This window comes from Elephantulus edwardii, unplaced genomic scaffold (genome assembly GCF_000299155.1).
Source record: "Elephantulus edwardii isolate Elephantulus edwardi_28Jun2011 unplaced genomic scaffold, EleEdw1.0 scaffold00166, whole genome shotgun sequence".
NCBI classification, from domain to species: domain Eukaryota; kingdom Metazoa; phylum Chordata; class Mammalia; order Macroscelidea; family Macroscelididae; genus Elephantulus; species Elephantulus edwardii.
In genome coordinates this window covers 2225678-2240586 of record NW_006399916.1, presented here as the reverse complement: position 1 = coordinate 2240586, position 14909 = coordinate 2225678, and the positions used below count along the sequence as shown (strand labels likewise).

The 14909-nt window shown below is 38.1% G+C and overlaps 1 pseudogene; it reads right to left on the bottom strand.

Annotated features, from left to right (window-relative positions):
- Positions 1-4569: 4569 nt before the first annotated feature.
- LOC102875852 lies at positions 4570-4952 on the bottom strand (annotated as a pseudogene).
- Positions 4953-14909: the final 9957 nt, after the last annotated feature.

Here is a 14909-nt window from a genome sequence, read left to right as displayed (position 1 = left end):
AACTCTGCTCTGTCCTGTGCCAATCACACTGTCTCTGACACTCCCATCCTGATTATTCCAGTCACTGAATCAATCCACCTCACAGAGGGCCTGCCCCTCCTGCGCTGTCCCTCCACCTTCCCAAGCATGATGTCCTTCTCCAAGGACCTGTCTCTCCTTACAACATATCCAAAGTATGTTAGATGGAGCCTCAGAATCCTTGCCTCCAAGGAGCCATCCGGTTTAACACTTTCCAGCATGAATCTGTTTTCCTAGCAGCCCATGGTACTCTCAATACTTTTCTCGAGCACGACAGCTCAAAGGCATCAATTCTCCTTCTATCCTCCTTGGTCATTGTCCAACTCACTGGTGCATAACAAGTGACTGCAAAGACCATGTCCTGTATCAGATGCACCTTAGTCTCCAGAGAGACACCATTGCTCCTCAGTACTTTGGAGAGGTCCCTAACAGCAGACTTTCCCCATGGCAATACGCCTTTTAATTTCCTGGCTACTGGTGCCAAGAGTGTTGACTGTGGAGCCAAGCAAACTAAAGCTGTGAACAATCTCAATCTCTTCACCATCCATCCTGATGCTGCCAATTGGTCCAGTGGTGAGAATCTTTGTCTTCTTGACATTGAGCCTCAATCCATATTGGAGGCTTCAGTCCTTGGCCCTCTGCAGCAGGTGCTTCATGTCCTCCTCAGTTTCAGCAAACAGGGTTGTGTCATCTGCATAACACAGATTGTTGATAGATCTTCCACCAAGATTAGGTGTTATTGTCATGATAGGAGTCCAGAAGGAAGGTTGCATAGTGGAGTGGACTTGGGGAGAAGGATGGCATAACAATGAAAAATTATTCTTTTACTTTTCAAAGAGAAGAGGGAATTGGGGTGGGGGAGGATTGGGCAGGGAGAAAAATGCACCAATGAATGAATGGAAACCGTAAGTTTCTGTGAACTGTCATTAAAATTAATAAAAATTTTTAAAAAACCCCAAAACCAAAGACACCTAGTAACAATAAGTCCTTCTTAAAAACGTGCCCTAATTAAGAGAGTTGATCTTGCTATAATGATTTCTAAGAAGTTTTCTGGTTGTACTTCTTCCAATATAGATATAATAATTCTTGTGATAGATGACATATTTCATATTCTTCACCAACACTATAATTCCAAAACATCAAATCTTCTTTAGTTTCCCTTTTTTATTGTCCATCTTTCACACACATATGAAGTAATTGAAAATACCATGACTTGGGTCAAGCATACCTTAGTGCCTAATATAGTATGTTTGGTTTTTAAAACTTTCACAGAAGTTTTACTCAATGCTAAGGGTTGGATAATTTTTGGACTTTTGCTTCTGTAGGCATTGGTGAGTGATTCCAAGTAAAATTAAATCCTTGACAATGATAACATTTACTGCATTTATCTTTGGTTATTGTTTCAGTTGTGAAGATTTCTTCCCCCCGGTATGTTGTGGTGTATTCCATACAGAAGCTAGTCTTCGATCTTTATTAGTAAGTTGTTTCAAGACTTCTCTTTCACCAAAGAAAGGTTGTATCATGTAAATATTACAGGCTATTAATGAGTCTTCTTCTAATTCTGATGAGGTGTTATTCATAAAGTCCAGCTTCTTGAATTATTGGCTCAACATACAATTGAATAGACATGGAGAAAAATAATACAATCTTGGTGCATACCTATCTTCATCTAAAGCATGTAATATTCCTTTATTCTGTTCAACTAAATGCTTCTTTATCTACACACAGGTTTTACATGAGCACAATTGTTTGCGAATTTCCATTTGTTCAAAGAAAGGGCCACCTTTCTTTGTACTCTGTATAAATATGTATCTCTTCTAGTTGATTGGATAGATTGCTGTTGTTACTATTTTCTGTCAAGTCATTTGCAACTCATAGCAACTCTGTGTACAACAGCTCTAAACCCTGCTCTATTCTGAGCAAATCTACCTCCAATACCCCAGTTACTGAGTCAATCCATTTCATCCAGGGTCTTCCTCTTCTGAGCTGTCCCTCCACCCTTCCAAACATGATTTCCTTCCTATACATGTGCCCAAAGTATGTGAGACAGTTTCAAAATCCTTGCCTCAAAGGAGCAGGTGGATTTACCCTCTCTGGGATAGACCTATTTATTCTCTTGACAATTCATGATATCTTTACTATTCTCTCCAAGCATCATGACTCTAAGGCATCAATGCTTTTTCTGTTATCCTTAGCCTTTGTCCTGCTCTCTGATGGGTAGCAAGTAATTGTAAAGACCATGAGGCACACCTTAGACTCTAGACTGACATTGTTGCTCTTTAGCACTCTGGAGAGGTCCCTAATGGAAGATTTTCACTCTGCAATTTAGTGTATTCAATTTTTTTCCCCCAAAGATGATTGAGTATATCAAGTTCTGTATCTGTTTATTGAAACATTTCATTTGGTATTCTGTCAATTTCTGGAATGTTGTTTTTCACATACTTTCATTGTAGTTTGGATTTCTTCCTTTAGTACTATCAAGTGTTGATCCTATATATGCTACCTCCTAAAATGGTTAAGCACCAAGTAAGTCTTTTGATACAGTTGCTCTGTAGTCTTTCAGTCTTATTTTATTTTATTTTAAAATTTTTTATATTAATTTTAGTGAACATTTACAGAGATTTCGGATTTCCACTCATTCATTGCTGCATTTTCCTCCCTGCCCCACCTCTCCTCTCAGTTGAGCCCATTGCTACACTTTCTGTTTCTATTCACTTCCTTGAGGGTCTTCTTTTTTGCTAACTCTCTAGTTTCCAAATATGATACCCATTTTCATGGAATACCTCCTTCTAACAAAAAGCCCAAATTATGTGAGACAAAGCTTTGCCATCCTTGCTTTTAAGGATCACTTTGGCTTCACTTTCTTCAAGACTTACCTGTTTGTTCTTTTGGCAGTCTATGGCATTGGCGGTACTCTTCTCCACAACTCAAAGACATTGATTTTTCTTCTGTCCTCCTCATTCATTGTCTAACTCTCAGATGTATAGCAAGTGATTAAAAAGCTATGGCCTGAATCAGAAACACTTCAGTCTTCAAATTACTCCTCCTAATCATTGCTACTCAGAACAACAGAGGTCCGTGAGCTGACTTTCCTAGTGCAATATTTCTCCTGATCTCCTAAATGCTGGTACCAAAGTGGTTGACTGTGGATTCAAATAAGGTAAAATCATTGATATGTCAATCTTTTCCTCATTAATAATGGTGTTGCTTTTTGGTTCGGTGATGAGGATTATCGTCTTCTTGACGTTTACGTGTAATCTCTATTGAACGTTATAGTCCTTGGTCTTCTGCAGTAACCGATGCAGGTTGCCTTCAATAAGTAAGGTTGTGTCATCTGCATAATGTAGGTTGTTGATGAGTCTTCCTTTGATCCTGATGCCATGATCTTTTTCCATATAGTTCAGTTTCTTGAATAATTTGCTCAGCATACAAATTGAAAAAGTATAGAGAAAGTATATAGATTTGATGCACATATTTCTTAATTTTAAATGCAGTGCTCCATTGTTGTATTTAGACAACAGCTTCTTGTTTTAGGTATAGATTTAGTATGGCATAATTAAGTGTTCTTGGATTTAACGTTCTTGTCATTGATAGCCATAGTGTGTAATTGTTCACAGAGTCAAAGCCTTTGCAAAGTCAGTAATGAATAATACACAAATAGACATTCTTGCGGTATTCTGTTTTCAGCCAAGATACAGCTGATGTCATCAATGATATTCCTGGTGCCAAGGCCTCTTCTAGATCCAGCTTAAACTTTTAGCAGTTCTACATCAGTGTACTGTTCTACATTTGTGCATGATCTTTAACAATATTTTGCTTGCATCTAATATTGTTTGAAAATTTTCACATTCTGTTGGATCTCATTTCTTGGAAATGGAAACAATTATGGATCTCTTTCAGTCAAAAGCAGATTTTAGAGTCGTTTCTGACATGTTCTGGTATTTCCTTTCCCCTTCGTCTTTAGCAACTATCAAATCTATTTCTGAGGCTCTAAATCACACTGGAAGAAGACTGTACTTCTCTTCCTGAGTAGCTGGCTGGGCTTGAACCCTAACATAGAATACCAACACATATTCTGATGTGTAAATAAGATGTTCTAATAGTGGTATGCTACTTGACTTTAAAGTGTTATTTCCTACTTTCTGCATATCTGCATTTGGAAAGAGATTTTTCACTTGGTTTTATAACTTATGACTCATTAATGAAGCTTTATTTAGGTCAAATTTGCCATTTGTCTTATTTCTTGCTTTTTAATTTCAAAGAGTACTAATAATTCATTATTCTCTCTGACTGTTTTTAACTGAGATTAGCTTTGACTTTTCTCTTGTGTGTTTTCTTGTTTGTTTTGTTGTTGTTTTCTCCTTGGTTTCCTTAGTAAAATGGACTTCTTTTTTTTTTTACCATGCAACCACGTCTTTTATTACACAACTGTTTTTCAAATTATTTCCTTAATCTCTCTGTACACAGGCAATAGTAAGGGTACTGCTTAACATATTCGACCTTTCAAATCTGACAGTTGTTTAAAGAATGGAAAATAATCCTAAAGCAAAACTAACCAGGAGGCCAATGCATCTGTCGGCCTCCAAGATCATGGAGATGAACATGATAAACAGACTGCCCCCCCCATCTGAACCTTCATTCACCACCATTCGATAACCATTTTGCAGGCCCAGATCAGCAGCACATTTCTTGCCAACAATCATGAAATGTCCAAGAAGGCTTTCATCATCATCTTCTGCTACAGAAATCTGGGTAATAGGTTTCTTAGGTATCACCAGAAAATGTATTGGTGCTTGAGGTGAAATGTCATGAAAAGCGAGGCACTGCTCTTCCTCAAAAATGATTTTGGCTGGTTTTTCTTTCGGGATTATCTTCCTGAAGATTGTATCGCCACCAGGCCAGGCGGTCTGAGCCTTGGCGATCTCATCTGCCATCTCGGTCTCCCTCCTGCGGCACGGCTCCTGGAGAAGCACGCGAGGAGGGTAAAACGGACTTCTTAAATTTTAGTCCTTTAACTTGAGGTCCTCTCTTGCAGGTATTGGTTTTCCTTGATACTTGTGTATGTTTGACTTACCATTTCTATTGCTTACTCGTTCTTTGTGTTCCCATTTCTAAGATCTCGGTCTCAGTTGCCACGTCTGTTAGTCCAAGCGACAGTCTAAGTGTGCTCTATGGTATGTAGGGTTTACAAAGGCGTGTCATTTCGGCAGTGGATGGCCAATCCTTCTTCCTAGATTGTCTCAATTTGTGTGTTTGTTTGTTTGTTGCATATGTTTTTAATATAATAGTATCTGGCAGACAAGTATTTTACAGAAAAGAGCAGATGAAAGACATTTACTCAATTAGAAAAATGACCAATAGATTCAATGTTTCTGCTCACACGTGCTACATGTTTTGTTTTTTTGATCCACCTTTCCCCTACTCCACCACCATCCCTCCCTACTTTTGCCTACACCATTAAACACCCGTCTCCCCTCGACCAGCCCTTGATGTGATGGCCTAAGTTTCAAGCCATCAGGATTTACGTGATTCTGAACACATCATGTCCATCATGACTGACAGCATGTCAGTCTCTTATGATGTAGCTACTGTGACTTCAATTTAAAAGTCTCTAAGTACAACTGTCATGCACAAGTATCACGCATGATTCTTTTCTTGGAAGTCCTTTTTCTTAAACTTCCATTCTAGGGTTGACTTCTTGTGGGTTAATACCTCTTTTCTTCTTTTAGCAGCCAGGGACTGATGCCAAGAAGGAGGACCATCTGTAAGCAGAGACTAGTGATCGGAATGAGGAATGGGAGAAGTATGAATGCAGGAAAATTGGACATTGCTAAGAAAGAAATGGAGCACATTATTGACATACTAGGTATTGGTGAAATGAGATGGCTTGACATGGGGCATTTTGAATCAGATGATCATATGATCTACTATGCCAGGAATGAAAAGATGAGAAAAAGTGGTGTTGGTTTCATAACTAAAAAAGTAATTTCTAGATCCATCCTGAAATACAATGGGGTGAGCAACAGGATAACATTCATATGCATACAAGGAAGTCCAGTGAATACCACTATCATTCAAATATATGCAACAACAACTACACCAAAGAGGAGGAAATAGAAGATTTCTCCAAACTATTGTAGTCAGAAATTGATCAAACATGTAATCAAGATGCGTTGATAATAATGGGTGACTGGAACTCAAAAGTTGGGAAAAGGGAAGAAGGATAAGTAGCTAGAAAACATCAACTCAGTGAGAGAAATGAGGCTGGTGATAGAATGATAGAATTCTGAATATTCAATGATTTATTCATTGCAAATACCTTTTATAAGAAACATAAACTCAGGCTAAACACACAAATTTCACAGGACTCAAATTAACTACATTTGTGGAAAGACTTGCTGGAGAAGCTCAATATGAGCAGTGAAAACCAGGCTGGGTGCTGATTGTGGGACAAACCACCAACTAATCATATGCAAGGTCAAACTGAAGTTGAGGAAAATTAAATCCAATCCATGGGAACCAAGATTAGACCTTAAGTCTGTCCCACTCGAATTTCAAAACCATCTCAGGAACAAGTTTGAGACTTTGAGCACCATTGAGTGTAGACCAAATGAGCTCTGGGAGGATATCAAGAAAATCATCCATTAAGAATGCAAAAGATCAGTATAAAGGCTGAAGAAGAAGAAAAGACCAAGATGGATGTCAGATGATACTCTGAATATTTCACTAGAGTGCCAAGAAGCCAAAGCTAAAGGAAGAAACTAAGAAATCAAAGAGCTGAACAGAAAATTTAAAAAGGCAGCTTGGGACAACAAAGCAAAATACTATAATGAAATGTGCAGAGAGCTGGAGTCAGAAAATCAAAAGGGCCAAACTCACTCAGTGTTTCTTAAGCTGAAAGAGTTGAAAAACAAATTCAAGTCATGGGTGGCAAAACTTAAGGATACCGTGGGTAGAATGTTAAATTATCCAGGAAGCATTAAAAGAAGATGGAAGGAGTACACAAAGTAACTGTATCAGAAGGAACTGGCTGACACAGAAGAATGAACAAGAGCCTGTAGTGATGAAGGAGGAAGTTCAAGTTGCTCTGAAGGAATTGGCAAAAAACAAGGCTCCAGGAGCTGACAATATAACAATTCATTTATTTCAACAAACACGCTTCCCTGAATGTGCTCACTAACTTGTGCCAGGAAATCTGGAGGACAGCCAGCTGGCCAACTGACTGGAAGAGATAGATATTTGTTCCCGTTCCAAAGAAAAGTGATACAACAGAGTGTGGAAATTATTGAACAATATCATTGATATCATATGCAAACAAGATTCTGCTGAAAATTATCCAAAAACGTTTGAAACAATATATCAACAGAGAAATGCCAGATGTGCAGGCTGGATTTATAAGAGGTCATGGTACTAGGAATATTATAGCTAATGTAGAGCACGGTTTAGGGCTGTTGTACATAGGGTCGCTATGAGTCGCAAACGACTCGACGGCACATAACAACAACACCAACAACAGATGGATCTTGGTAAAAAGCCGAGAATACCAGAAGAATGTCTATCTGTGCTTCATTGACTATGCAAAGGCTTTCGATTGTGTGGATCACAACAAGCTATGGCTGACTCTGAGAAGAATGGGAATCTCAGAACATTGATTGTGCTAATGTGAAACCTATAGTTGGACAAAGAGGCAGTTGTCAGAACAGAGCAGTAAGAGACTATGTGCTTCAAAATCAAGAAGGGGGTCCATCAGGGATTTATTTTGTCTCCATACCTTTTCAATCTGTATGCAGAACAGATCATCCGAGACGCTGGGCTCTAAGAGGAGGAATGTGGCATCAGGATTGGTGGAAGAATCATCAACAACTTGAGTTATGCAGATGACACAACCCTGCTTGCTGAAACTAAGGAGGACCTGAAGCAGATGCTGCAGAAGGTCAAGTACTGCAGTCTTCAATATGGATTGAAGCTCAACATCAAGAAAACAAAGATTCTCACCACTGGGCCAACTGGCAACATCAGTATGGATGGTGAAGAGCTTGAGATAGCTAACAGTTTTAGTTTTCTTGGTTCCACAGTCAACACTCTTGGTAACAGCAGCCAGTAAGTCAAGAGATGAACTGCATTGGGAAAATCATCTGTGAGGGACCTCTCAAGAGTACTGAAGAGAAACAACATCAGGCTGGAAACTAAGGTGCACCTGATCCAGGCTATAGTCTTTGTAATAACATGCTATGCATTGGAGAGTTGGACAGTGAATAGGGATGATAGAAAGAGAATTGATGCCTTTGAGCTGTGGTGCTTGAGAAGAGTGTTGAATATACCGTGGACTGCTAGGAGAACAAACAGGTTTGTCCTGGAGAAGGTGAAGCTAGAATGTTCCCTGAGGTCAAGGATTCTGGGGCTTCATCTGACATACTTTGGGCATGTTGCAAGGAGGGACTGGTCCTTGGAGAGGGACATCATGTTTGGGAGAGTGGCGCGACAGCACAGGAGAGGAAGACTCTCGATGAGATGGATTGATTCTGTAAGTGGAGTGGTGGGAATAAGTGTGTTTGAGATCACTGGGTTGACACAGGATAGAATGGCGTTTAGGACTCTTGCACATAGGGTCGCTATGAGTCACAAGCGACTCGATGACACCTAACAACAACAAATGTACCATGGTTGTCTGCAGCAATGGACTCAAGTATATCAGAGACTTTAAAGATGGCACAGGATAGGACAGGCAGATCTGCTGTGCATAGGATCGCTATGAGTTATACTCAATTCAACAGAACCTAACACCACCACCACCACCAGTGCAGGATATCAACAATACTCTGATGTCTTTGTAATTCTTCTATAAATCTAAAATTATTTTAAAACATACAAGATATAACAAAAGACAAAACCAAATAATTTTGTTGTTTTAAAAATTCTTGGAAGCAATCTGCACATTTCTCTGAGCATTAACACTCTTCTGCTGAGGCCACTGACATCACTTAACACCAAAACCTCTCAACAACTTTTATTATTTATTTTTCTTTTTACCAAGGCAACTTACTCATAGACCAAGGAGTGACTTTAATTGTGTTATATATTTTACTATCTTTGCCAGACTTTTATTCTTAAAATTGCCTGCTTCAATTTGACGAACTCATTTCCCTAGGACTAATCCATTTTTCTGTCAAATGCCCTTGTCTATTTCCCTGGCCTGCACCATTTCCTGCTCTGTTTAACTATTAAAAGATAACAGATACTGTTATGAGAATCATTTGGACCAAAGCTTACTTAGATATTTTGTCAATAATTAGAGCATAATGGAGATACAAGTTGGGCTTGTTGAAACTATAATATCCCTATGTTTTCTAGTTAATGTTTTTGGTTGTTGGGTGTTTTTTTTTGTTTTGTTTTGTTTTGTTTTTTCACTTGGCACACAACTCTAGGAAATCAGGAAAAAGCACCACTAATAAATATTCTTCAACATAATTTCTAGTCTCTTTTTGTCAATAAAGTAGATGTACTTGAAATTGTCCACAGAAAATTGTTCTTATTATTGTCATTGTTGTTATTGATAGGTGCCATCTGAAACCTGCTCAATCCTGTGCCATCCTCATCATCTCTGCCAAATTTGAGCCCATTATTAGCGTCATTGTGTCAATCCATCTCATTGAGGATCTCAATGAAGGATCTCTCCTTTTACTGACTATGCTTTTTTGAGCACAATATCCTTTCCCAAGGACTGGCCCCTCCTGACAACAGAGCCAAATGTGTGAGCTGTTTGGGGGCTCCTTCCTTTCAGCGTCTTTCCCTTTAATGACCACTGTGGCTGCACCCTCTCCAAGACATATTTTTTTATTCTGTTGGCAGTCCGTGTGATATTTAGGACTCTTCTCCAACACCACAGCTCAAAGCCATCAATTTCTCTTCTATGATCATTATTTGGGAATAAAAGTCCAACTCTCAGAAACTTATCAAGTAATTAAAAAGACTATGACTTGGATCACGGTACCTTGTACTTTCATCTTTAAATAGATACCCTCATTCTTCAGAACTTTGGAGACTTGCTGACTACAGATATTCTTAGTGCAACAAGTGTTTTGATTCCATGACTACTGAACCTAAAATTGTTGATTGGATATAAGTAAGATGAAAACAATAAAAGTCTGTTTTTATACACTCCATGGGTAGTAAAAATGCATGAAAATTAAATGACATCTCTGAGTAAAACCTGGCAAATTTTTACCCTATGCTTTCTCAGAGAATGCATTTGTTGTTGTTGTTATGTGCCATTGTAGAAGTTGATAAAATACAGTAAATTGAGACATCATCATCACCATCATCATCATCATAATTGTGATTAGAGTAATTTGCAAAAACATTTCATGTAAACTTTAGAGGGACATTCAAATCCAAGAGAATGGTTTCACATTATCCATGGGTAACACAAATGCTTAATGTGATCTACATGAGGTTGGAGGTTTTAAGCCACCAAGAGCCATCTCAGAAGAAGGGCTTAATTATTTTGGAAAACAAAAACAACCACTGAAAATCTTACAGAGTCTAGTTCTATTCTGACATACATGGGGTCACTATAAACTATAAGCAATTTGACAGCAACTCGTTTATGCATGTGGAAGGAAAAATACACAGGTGTTCATGACTAATAAGTTAATAGTACCTCATTTTTATTAGCCCTGCTTCAAATATAGCAGAGAGTTACAATATAGGAAATGAATGGAAGAAAACAAAGAAAGAAGAACATCAAAACCAAGAAAGGGAAGCCTCCATTATTTGAGACAAGAATTATGAGTCACATACTTGGGGGGAGGGGGAGTAGGGAGAAAAGTGTAACAATGTATGAATGGAAATCCAAAGTCTCTGTAAATTTTCATTAAAATTAATAATGATAAAGAAATAAAAAAATTAAAAGATCCACCACTGCTTTGTTACATGTACAATATGACTCTAAAATCTTAGATCTGGTCTAGGATCACAAAAGGATAAATTTAGCACCTTGTCATTCATTCATCTACTAGATCCTGATCTCCTATGATAGCCATTCAAATAGAAAAGGACTAACACCCCAGTCATACTTGGGTGACCATGAATTTTCTTTCCATTACCAGCAGGTTTATTCTCTTTGGCTAGAATTCCTCTTATCCTATTTTCCTTTCCAAAGTCCATCTGACATTACAATACAAATTACCCCAACTAGAATTATTCTTTTTATGCCTCTATTGTGTATTTTATTGGCTTCTAAACCCTTGATGAAAAAACAGAAAGTGAAAAATCTGCCAGTTTTCACTCAGAAATGTCATTTCATTTTCCAGCACTCTTAATTTCTTTCTCAGATATTCCATTTGCAATCTAGTTTCTCCCCCCCACACTACTGTAGAATTGTCTGAGTGATTTTACTGTTGCTCTTTTATCATCAGAGTTAAGTTGCTTAACCTTTGAAAACCTCAATTCCTCATCTCTAAGCTGAGGATAATAAGACCTACCTGATAGGAATTTCACAGTTTATCCTTAGTAGAGTACCTGGATCATAGCCAGAAGGAAATACAGGTTAGTTGTGGTGATGTTTTGAGGGATTGTGTTTTAATTGAATTTCAAGTACTTGATTAAAACTCAAAACTCTACTTTGCCTTTCCATTAAATACATATCATTCTGCACATGAGAATTTTCAGAGTTTAGGACCTGCTCCCTTCCCTACATAAATACTATAAAATGACAAGGAATTTACACTTTAAAAAGGATAAATACGAGCTGAAAAGCAATCAATCTTGTCATTAGGAAAATAATAAAAAATCAAGGAATTTGGAGAAAGCCCTATAGCACAGAAATTAGATGAAACCTGGCTAGGGTGATGAAGGAACCATAATCCAAAACTGGCCTAAGAGAATATATCACAGAAAGCACAATTCCACAGATGTCTTAGTTCATACAAATAACCATAGAAACCAAGATAGTTCCTGAGACAAATATCAGGAAAAGAATTTAAAAAACTATTCTTGAAGTGTGTGATGTGAACCTTGAATGAGCCTGCCTCACTTACAGCAAAACACTGCCTGAAATCATTCTTCCCCCACCATCAGTTTTTATCTGACTGATGAGAACTATAGGATTCTGATTGGTTTTCAAAAGTGTAGTTCCAGTCCTTTCTTCCTAGTCATTTTAGTCTGGAATCTCTGCTAGAACCTGTTCCACGTCATAGTAGACAAAGGTGTTGGTTGTACATGAAGCACCTTGTCAGGCAAGGTATTTTTTGTTTGCTGTCAAGTCAGAACCAACTCATAGCTGACCCTCCAGCAAATTTTCAGAAGCATTTAACTGCACAGAAGAAGATTGTCCATCTTTATCCTCTGGAACAGCTGTTGAACCACATGCCTTTGGGATTGCAGTGCAGCTTCTTACCACTAGGCGACCAGAGCTCCTTTCTCTGGGAAGGTAGTAGCATTCTTTTCTTATCATTTTCTTTTGGTAGTAACATTCTTGATGGCAGTTAGTAGCACAATCCTTGCCTTCAACTTTATAAACCCTAGACGTGGCCTCGGTATAGTATGGAGAACAGAAATGCCTCACATACCCACACAACTCCAGAAGTATTCTGTGGTTCTCTAATATAGGAGTGAGTATGGTCACCTGACATTCACCTTGTGTTTTGGGGCCTGACACAGGAGGGATAGGAACTCTCATCTCTGAAAGATAAGCCTCCTCAACCTTTCCCCCAAGCTTTTCATTCTATACTTTCCTCAATTAACTATAAGAAAGAGCATCTGTTATCAGAGCCTATACTCTCTAATAGACAAACAGGGATCCCTAGTAAGCAATGTTGTTGTCCTTGTTGTTGTGTGCTTCAAAGTAAAAACTGACTCATAGCTGACCCTCCAACAGGTATACAAGGTGGTAAATCACACAGGAGGAGATTGCCATGCTTCTCCTGCAGAGCAGTTGGTAGATTTGAACTGTGTGCCTTTGGGATTGCAGCACAGCTCCTTGCACAAGGCTACCAGAGCTCATTAGTAAGAAATTTTATTGTTGTTATGTACCATAGAGTCAGAACTGACCCATTGCTGATCCTCCAGTGGATTTTAAGAGGCAATTAATTGCATGGGAGGAGATTACCCATTCTTTTCCCACTAATAAGCAATGTTGTTGTTGTTGTTGCTGTTATGTGCCGTCGAGTTGCTTGTGACTCATAGAGACCTTATGTACAAAAGCCCTAAACGCTGCTCCATCCTGTGCCAACCTCGCCATCTCTGACACTTCAGCTTGAACTTGCATATGAGTGGTTGGTGGTCTGTCCCACAATCAGCACCCGGCCTGGTTTTCACTGCTGATATTGAGTTCTCCACCTAGTCTTTCCACAAATGTAATCGATTTGATTCCTATGCATACCATCAGGTGAGGTCCATGTGTACAGCCTGTGTTTATATTACTTATAAAAGGTATTTGCAATGAATAAATTGAATGTGCAGAACTCTATCATACTGACATAACATTATTTAAAAATCTACATACTTGATTCTAAGTTTTCCTGTTTTCCTTTACTATATTTTTTTTTCTCCTTTAAAATCCAGTTTAGGGCACCATCTTGCATTCCTTTTTTTTTTTCCTAATCTGTGAAAAACTTCTTGATCTTCCATGGTCCTTCTCCTTCATGATGCTTTTGAAAACTGCTGATAGATGTTTTGCCCCTCAATTGCTTCTCAAATTGGGTTTATGACTTTTCATGATGGAACTTGGGCTATTAATAGGGATTTTTTTTTAATGCTGTAAAATATTTCTTCCTGTTTCCAAGATATTTGCAAGCTAGCCAGTTGTGAGCTTATTTCTTCATCTCATTAAAATTCTTAAGAGTCAAAACCTCATCTATTATTTCTCTTTAGCTCCAAAATCAATGAGGACATTTTTTTCTGTGGACAAAATACAGTAAATTTTGAGTGTATAGAGGGGGAAAAATTCAAACAATCCAGTCATTAGGGAGATCTCCACATTCTGCCAACTGTCTGATAAAGCAAGCTGTTAAATGGCCTCCATATGCTATCATGCCAGTGATGACAGGACAGCTGTGATTATAAGGTGAGTTATTTATGAAGAAGAATGATTTCTTCTGCTTGCACAGAAATGATTTTCCCAACTTTGAAGACAGTCAATAATAAACCTCCTGATAATTTTATCCAAGAAATTTCCATATGCACTATGATTTAAAGAGAAAACAATCATTAAACCCACACATCTCTCAACTTGAAGACATATTACTATTTATTTCCAGTGAAAGAATCTGATTGATTAATCCTGAAAATACTCTTTCCCAATGCTCACAGAGCTGGATTCAGCATCTTGGATGCAAATGGTTTACAGTGTCAAAGGAGAAATAAGACAATAAATTTGGGTATTTGAAGAAGGCATAAACTACACACGGGCAATAACTTGGGTCTCAGAGCTGTGAATGCATTAATTTCTGATGTGGTAATCAACTGCTGTGGCTTAGTTTTTTGACAGCTCTCTTTCTTTCTTCTATATGCAAATATGAGATTTTACTTTTATGAGTATATACAGAAACAGGCAAGTGACTGTACAAACTGCAGTATGATTTTACTCCTGATGCATTGAAAAAGAAACTTCCAGGATATTTTTCTATATAATGTGTCTCTTCATTCAGTTTCTGTGTGTTTCCCTAGCTTTGAAGCATTTCCTGGGAGAATATCAAAGGTCTGAGTGTGAAGCAAAGGCCATAAGAAATTGCTCTGTAAATGTTCACTCAAATCACATTAAAAAGCAAAATAATCCCGTAAACATATTTCATCCGGCATTGAGAATAGTCTAAAAGTATTATATTTTAGGGCATTATTTTTATCGTAGGAGTATGCAATGAGGGTTGTAGAGTGGATTATATTTGGGGCTA